The following is an 8,908-nucleotide window of genomic DNA, read 5'->3' as shown; positions in this document are numbered from 1 at the left end:
CACGCTGTGCGCTTGTGTGGTTCGCTCAAGTGCCACTGCTTTAATGTGAGGAGCGCTTGTGACTGGCGAAATGGGCAAAGTGTCCTCAGATCTTCAGAGGCTGCCGGTAGATCAGAGGGCGGCTGTCACACCTCCAGGCAATCTTCAGCAGCACAGTGGAGATCCTTCAGAGCCGCTGACCCCCTTGAGATACACCGGGGTTGCCCAGGAAGCTGCGCCAGTGTGAGAGATTTCAAAGAAACAAGTAGCTGCTCCATTGATTTTGGTCGCTGTATCTCTAAACCATGTCGGTGAGGTGATGTTGTGAAAGTCTGTTGGGTCTTTTATGTCTACTAATCCAAGACCGGATAATTGATTTGACTGATTTTTGAAAAAGTTGCTAACTAGGTCAGAGTTGCAGATATAAAAGAGAAGCAATTAAAAACTCCCAGGTTTCCAGCTTTTGGATGTTATAAAATTCTCTTTCAATGAGGAGTATATTCATCTTTATAGCATAATAACAAGTTAGTCGTTAAGATGATAAGAACATATTTGGAAGATGAATGACCAAACATTACAGACTTCTTTTAATATTAATGAACACTGCATATGTTAATCCCTTCCTTGGCATTTCCTGCTGGAGTAATTATTTGCATGATAATAGAACATCCAGTAGAATCAAAGCAAGGAGGAAGTGTGTGTATGAGTGAATGTGTGTGTTAGTGTTTAGCAGGAAGAGAGGATTTTGCTGTCTATTCACAGACCTGTCTAACATCTTTTATTTTCTCTGCTTCCCCTGCTCGTCGTTTCCAGCGACAGTGATGTGCTTAAAATGCTGAATGCACACTGTTTTCATGGAGACAATACCTTTATGTTTTATTTCCTGGAATTATTCCCCCTGGCTGTGAAGCCTAGCTTGGTGCTGTGCTGTGTCCAATTAGCTTCACACAGACAGCAGAGGTGATCCTCTACAGGCCAAACAAAAAAGGAAAAAAAGGGAAAAATAGAAAGTTGAATAGGTCATTTCACGGATGAGCACAGCCTACCGCTGATCCCCCCCCTCCAGGAAGCAAAGCATATGTAAATCCCTATAATTTGAAGGGGTGACGTAATGCAAAACATAAAATCTCCAAAATCATGACACATATCGGCTTCTGAGAAACGTCTGGCATGGTGAAAGACGGAGCCGTGTATTGAAAGGAGGGATTTATGGTCCGTTGAAATGTGACTTTAAATTAGGTGAGTCATCAGATGCTTCAGGCCATTTGGAAAAGCCCGCAAGGGTTGTTTGTCTTGAAGTCATCCCCTCTGACATTAATGAGGCCTTGGCAAAGAGCGAAACTAAGACGGCCGACCTTTAACAAGTTAGATAAAGGTCTATGTGGGAGAAAAAAAAACAGTTTAGTGCTGACCCTGTTACAGCAAAGTCTGGGGTGCTGACAGTTCACATAACCACTTTGAAGATCAAACCATCTGATGTCTGATTTGTTTTATGGTATAGGACTGGCTTTGCTTCCTTTAATCTCGGCTGTTCACACCACGTACAGTAGACTCTGCTCAGGTCCCAAGAGCTGATATTCATTTTGACAATAAGTATATGTTAAAGATTCACATCTAAGATTTCATAAAAGTACAAATCCCAGTGAGGAATCCTCCTGTGATGACTGCTAAATACAACCTGATCTTTAGCTCATAATTCCTCAGGCTACCAGGGACTCGGGGGACTTGTAATAGCAATTCATTTGGGGAATAAACTTAGCTTCTATCATACATATACTAGACCTAGAGTGTGCATACTGACTTAATCAAAATCATAAGTAGCCTACACACACACACACACACACACACACACACACACACACACACACACACACACACACACACACAAAGTACAAAACCGCTGGGGTGTAAGTGCAGTTTTACTGCTGTTGTCACTCTCCGCTAAATGACTTATGTCTGTTCAAGCCAGGAGCTGGTTAGCTTAGCTCAGCATAAAGACTGAAAACAAATGGAAACAGCTAGCCTGCTTCAGTGAATCACCACCTTAACAAATTAACAATTAAGAAAAGTTGTTTGCTTATTTCATACATACACAAGAGTTTTGTTAGCAAAAGGAGGTCGCGAGGCAACCAGCGGGGACTCTTTACTGGATAAACAAATATAGCAAGTTAATTAGTGGGGTTATTCATTTGTGTAGGCAAGAAAAAAGAAGAGAAAATGAAGTAAGCATATTTCACAAAATGTGGAATTATGCCTTTAAAAGTCTTACATCACTGCAAATGTTCACCAACCATCATCCATGCAAACCAGGTGGTCAGTCTTTGTTATTTAAAATGCCCCAAAACTTTCAATAATTATGCTAATATAATGATACGGTAGCTACAAATGCTTTCTAGTGTCTGTCTTTTTGTGTTCAGCTCAGGCTCTGACTGATCTCAGACCTCACCATGAGCTCCGGCACTTATTTTTCTGCCCCCCCTCCAGTCTCAAGACAGATTTCAACTGCAGACGTATTCTGCTGTAGTTTTAGCTAGGTGCACCCACTGAACTGTCAAGCGAGTGCATTAGCAGCGTTGTAAAGCCTTTCACATCACCTCGTACTGCAGAAATGCTTCCTGACAGCAGATCTGTTTGACTCATCTCCTGCACCACACATACTGAATGATTCTTCTGTCTTGTCATTGCATGAAAAACAGAGTTCATGGTGGGTTTGGTGTGTAGCACCCACTGGTAAAACACTAGAAAGCATTTATTAGCTCCAAATCGCAATTAAAAAAAAAACAAACCTGAAACATTAATTGCTGAATAAATAACACAGCAGCATTTATTGTCGAAAGCGTAAATAAATTCTGTATAGATTCAGTTCCAGCCCAAGTATAGTCATTTGTTAGGCAGCTATGAGCGATTTCTGTGTTGGATGGTAATGTTGTTTTTACTAATCATAGCGGTATAATGTTGCTGCCTGACTGAGTTCTTGCCTGCAGTTATGTTAAATTAGGCAGTATGCATGGCACGGTCGATTCGCAAAATTATTTGAGTCCTTCTCTCCCCCAACTCATTAACTATTCAATGTGAACTCCTGATCCTGCGGGGTATTGACATTAATTCCCCACCCTGCTGGTGCAAGCAGTTTGGAATATATAAAAAGGGTCTACATTACAAACCTCGCCCGGGCTGTCTTCAAAAGCTAAGTTTTTCAAAACAAACTAACCAATTTGCTAATTTGTGTCTCGTAACTTGCCCGGAGAACAGCCCTGTCAAACGCTGCATTATTAAGTGAAAAGCTAATTACGCCTTTCACTGGCCCGTGTCCATTACAAGCAAGACAATAACAAGCTCATCAGCAGTGACAACATGAAGAGCACTTGTGCTGTCTAACAAGTTGTTGATCACAAGCTTTAATCCTGTGCTGACATGATGAGGTAGACTTGTTACTAGGATCTTGTTCTTCTCCTGCTTGTCTAAACCAATCCCATTTCAGCAGCACAGTCTTTGCCTTGACCTTGGGCAGTGGTTTTCCTTGAGGGCAGGGTGGCCACTCTGGAAGTTGAACGAACCGGCTGAGGGTGGAGGAAACAGAGGAGCTTGTGCTGAGGCAGGCAGAGAAATGTATGAATGACTGCAAAGAGAAAACCCGTCGAGCCAATCGCAACAAAGAGGAAATCTGTGAGCCAATGAGCGAACGCTTTTCTTCTCTGCCTCCAGCGTCTCCCTGACTTCTTCTCCTGACTGTTACCAGGTCACTGTGCCTGCCCGCGCCTCTGAATAATCTGTTTCATTGGGTCAGTGTGCCTCTCACAACGCGCCTGACTGGCTGGTTGAGCATACGCGGTTGCTAGGGAGCTCAGCCAATCAGAGCAAGGCGGAAGTTTCCCCTCGGTTTCTAGGCAGGTTTCACGTGCTGTAGATGTTTTGGCGGGAGAGTGGGAGCGCTATGAGCAGGAGGGGCGGATGCAGGGTGAAGTGGAGCATGTGATTGTGTGTGCGTGTGTGTGAGAGCAAGAGAGAGAGATAGATAGATAGAGAGAGAGAGAGTGTGTATGTGTGTGTGTGTGTGCATGGCGAGTGTGCATGTTTGCAAAAGCGCGTGTTCATTTTGCCCTGCCTCTTGCTTTCTGATGCAACATCGAACTGTGTCTCCTGGGCTACTAGGGGACCTTGTTATGTTTTTTTTTTCTTCCTGTCCTCGCAGGAAACGAGAACCAATTGCTGTGCTGTTGCCATCGGAGTGGGGAGGTTTGTTTTCCCTCCACTTTCATCCCTGGTACCTCCCCGTCGACAGTTACCGTAGAAACAAGAGCAACTCCAACTCTATTTCCATCCATGTCTCCTTCCTTCAATAATTTTGCTTTCTTTTTTTTTAATCCACTGCACAGCACCTACTTATCAACACTTTAACAGCCAATGAGGTATTTAGAAGACTGTGTGACATCTCTGAAGAGGAACTGTAGCCTATATAAGCAGAGATGAAGAACTACACAGGCACATGTGCTGTGGTACATCTTGCTCAGTGGCACATGAACTCACCAACTCTGTTAGAGCTCAAAACATGTCAAGGCTGCAAGGTAACAAGATTTACTATCTCGCTGTTTTGCAGAATAGCTTGGACTCATGCACTCTAAAAAAAAAACACACACAAAAAAAAACAAACCCTGACCTATCTTTCAGCAGCATGTTATCCCCCATCCCCCATTGAACCCCTCTGTCAACAGAGGGAAGCAATTCATCACATCTGACATGGTCCTCCCAAAATCCCATTATTGCCTCTTGAGTGCAGCCAGAGTTGTAATAACCAACACTATCACCAGACAATTCTGCAAAACCCTGATTATCTTCACCCACTTTCCATGTAAATCTTGCAAAAGTTGCCACTATACATAATAATTGTGCACAACAACAGTTGTATACGGTTTTGGCTTCTGGATAAACTGTTGATTTATGTTGTTCCATGTTGCCACGCTCCTAATCTCATCGATGCATTTGGTGAGTATATAGTTGTCAAGATATTAGCAATGTCAGCCAAAACTGCAAAAAAAATATCATGTTTAAATAAACACCCAACACTTGTGCAACAGTTTTTGCACTGTTGTGGTTTGTTCAGGAGCCCGTTAACCTGTGATTCAACTCTGTATTCTCTTATTACTCAGCTCTTTTAGTGCCTGTGTAGTTCCTTACAGTTTCACAGGTCCTTCGGAGTAAGTGATGAGTATGTGTATGGACAATCTTAGTCAGAGTTGTGAGTCAAACACAGCTGGACTTCCTGTTCAGTTGATGAACTGGTTTAGTTCATCTGTCATCTTGGACAAGTTGCAATTCGCCTTTATGACCTGAGAAGTCTGGTTGGCTTTGACTCACCATGCCCACATTAATGATTTGAGAATATGGTGCAAAAATAGTATAATCAAATCACAACAAATGATGTGCAAACTCTGACTGGATTTCAATGGCTGGGGCGGGCAACATTGTTATTGTATCCTACAACGTGACAACAATAGTCCGTGGCAGCACCAGTCAAAGGACACCTGCAAATTGGATCTAGGAGTTGTTCTGGATGCAGCACAGGTGTCATCAGGCTGCCAGTCTGCCTGACAAATGGTTTGTTTACCACCCGAGCTGCTGCAGCTCAGTAATCATTAAGTGTTCATTTACTACAACTTGCCATCGCAGCTGGAAACACGTGAAGACAAACTGAAAGACACAGTAGCTAACACACTCATTAACATACAACACCGCATCCAAAAACGTGCTGGCTACAGTATTATGTGTATAGGATTACATTTAATTCATGCCATTAAAGTGGTGTCAAAATACGCATAATGGTAGGGATGTGTTTCCCTCGGGTGATTCTGGGCTTCAAATGTGTTACCTTTGGATGAACTCTGGGAGAGACGCGTTCATTGGCTGAGCCCCCCGCTGTACCTGTGGTTAAAATCAAGAGGTGTTGACAGAAAGACAGGGGGAGGGGTGGAGGCGGACAGAGGTTTCCAATAACCTGTGAAAACTTGGCATCACTGTCACGTAATTTCACAATCAATTTCTGTGAGGAACAGCCCCCTAAAAACCGGGATCTGGGCAGATAATTAAATGGCAGCGCAGTGGTAACCGTAAAATTGTGATGCAAATGTAAATGGCAGCGCAAGGCACAAACACTGATGGAGCCGTGTTTGGGTGTGGAACGAATTGAAGATCGAAAGACAAAGCGTCTGGACGTCTGGCACCATTAGGGAAAACGCCACAAAGCAAATTGTATCATTATGCAGTGATCTTTGAAAAAATTTCAACATCCAGAGCCTTATCACCTCTGCTGGCAGCACGTAGTCAGAAATAACTCACTGTGGAGAATTTGTGACTGGCTCACTGGGGAAAATTGCTCAGATAAAAATGGGCTGGGACACATTGTCTGCCACCGCACCTGACACATTAGAGGTAGTGGAAGTTTCAGTTTAGATGACAAGTTCTGAGTTCAGCGCCAACACAAAGGCTGTTTTGCCTCTTCAAAGGGGTTGAAGCTGTGCACTTGAAAGTAAAAAGACAGCAAATGACTTAAAACAGTGGATGAGATTGCACAATGCATGGCGTTTGTGTTTTTTTTTTTTTTTTTTTTTGCGAACGTCTGGCATTGACAGCACATCATGTTATGTTCTCCGCCAAAACAGACAAAAAAAAAATCTGGTGTGCAACACAAATATGGTTCAAAAAGACAATAAGACTTCACCAAACTGCAGTTCAACTGATGAGAAACTACAGCTCACCACAGGGTCTGCTGGCACGCAGATAACTGACTGTGATTGAAATGCACTGTTCTTGGAGCTATTGTTTGGGAACACTAATTAGTTATTGATAAAGGAAACTTGAGGGGGGGAGGAAAAAAGCGATGAAATACTTATGGGCAATTGGATTTTTTTTTTTTTTTTTCCCAAAAGCAGCGCACAGTAGACTAATTAACTTTTGAAAGGTTCCACCTCTGAAAAGTAGCTCTAAATGCCTGAAAACATCAAATTGTTGCAAAACTGATGTTTTTCACTTTTCCCGTGGGTTTTTTTTCCATTCCTTTATATTCTTCAAAGGGTGCTTTCATGCTGTGGTATTTATTAGTAATTATTCATGTATCACAGCAGTGTCCTTCAAATCATAAATATCTAAATATCGCTCAACAACAGATAAAGTGGAATAGTTTGCTGATGATGAAACTTGGGTTCATCTAAATTACTCACATATTTTCTCTTGGTGCCTCACTGACTCTTTATGTTGTTGCTAAATTCAAATTTGACTTCAGGTTTACGCCACTAAGTAGTAATACCTTTTCCTATTTTAGAATTTTTTACTTTTTAGATGCAGCTTGAATACAAATTGGGTTTAGTTTAGCCGCAGTCAAGCTACATCAAGTAAAGGAGAGGGCTTTTTTAGAGCACAGTAACTGAAACATGTTTTTATTTTTGTCCATTTGTATCCATGCAATCTGCTTCAATGTTCATTGATTGACCGCTGATGAGGTTTATTGAGATTTACAGCACACCCCACCCCCACCCCCCAATACAAACACATGCAGAGGGAGGGAGGGAGGGAGGGAGAGAGCGCGAGCAAAAACAACCACCATCTGATCTCTTCTTCCAAATTTTGGGTGGGGTCCCTTTCGCTGCAGGATTGGAGTTGGAGGGGGGTTGTGGTGTGGATGGGGGGTTGGGAGCCGCTGTCAAGCAGCAGTTTAAACACGGCAGAGCAGGGGTTGTTTGCCAGTCTGCCAATAAACCGTGCATGGGAATTTTGGTGGAAAGTTGAGAAAATCACACTTCACACGTTACCAGCTGTACAACAAAAGAGTGGGACAGTGTGAAAACATAACATCCTGCGCGGGCTGACCAGTGCTCCACGCAACAGCATCTACTTTCATCCAGGAATTGTCTCTTGGGAAAAATCTGACTCACACCATGGATCAAATAGTCTCACTCTTCTTGCCTGGCTGTTTTGCACTCAATAACCCCTTTTTTTCAGATCAGGCTTCGTCTCACTGTACTCCCCCCCCCGCCCCCCCTCTTCCTCTTTTGAGTGATGCCATGCGTAGGCGTGCCCCCACCCTGCACCCTGCGAGGGTCACCAGCCATGGCTGCTGTTTATTCCACTGTCACTGTAGATCCATCAGAGGAGGATACCATGCCCAACAATGGACGCCCTCAGGGGCTGAACTGAAAATGGCTCAATGCTTAGGCTATATCAATACTGTGAAGCGAGGATGCATTATAAGAACATCTTACTGTGCCATGTTGTGTTGTTCATACAGAGGTTGTACTGACTCTTGCATTACTGTTACTGTATTGTAAGTATTGTATAGATATTTTTGTATTATGGTTTTGTATGTGAAATCATGATATGCAGTGTTACTGGCAGGAAGCCGAATGTAGTAAAGTAGAAAGATCAATATTTGCCTCCAAAATACAGAGTAGAGACATAAATAGTCTAACATAAATCATGTAGCCTACAACCAACTGAAACCACACTAAAGTACAGTAAATATACATGTCAGCAATGGTTCAGTTATATTTTGTTATGATGTAGGCTACATTACATGTTTATACACATAGAGAATTCAATTCTGTGTATATTTGTGAATTCACTTAAATTTCCATGTGTGTGTGACGATTACATTTGTAAACCTATTTGTTGCCTGACAGTACACCTCTCATCATCATAAAGACTCTAGCAATTGGGTGGGTGCTATCACTCTATCTAGCAGCAGCTCCCAATCAGCTGAGCTGAGCGCTGAAAGCAGTCACATGTCCGATCTGGGTTTGTGTTTTTTCCCCTCCACGTGTCAAGATACACGAAGCAGAAGGCGGGACCAAAACAAACCATCTGATTGGTCCGCGGCGTGTCACCAGCTTATGGCAGCGAGGAGGACGGTTCTCTTAAAGGGCCAGGCACTGTATTTTTT

This window comes from Trachurus japonicus, chromosome 24, assembly GCF_045865225.1.
Source record: "Trachurus japonicus isolate A0001 chromosome 24, Traja_1.0".
In the NCBI taxonomy this organism is placed as follows: Eukaryota; Metazoa; Chordata; class Actinopteri; order Carangiformes; family Carangidae; genus Trachurus; species Trachurus japonicus.
The sequence above is the reverse complement of the archived record's forward strand: the minus strand, read 5'-3'. Positions refer to the sequence as shown.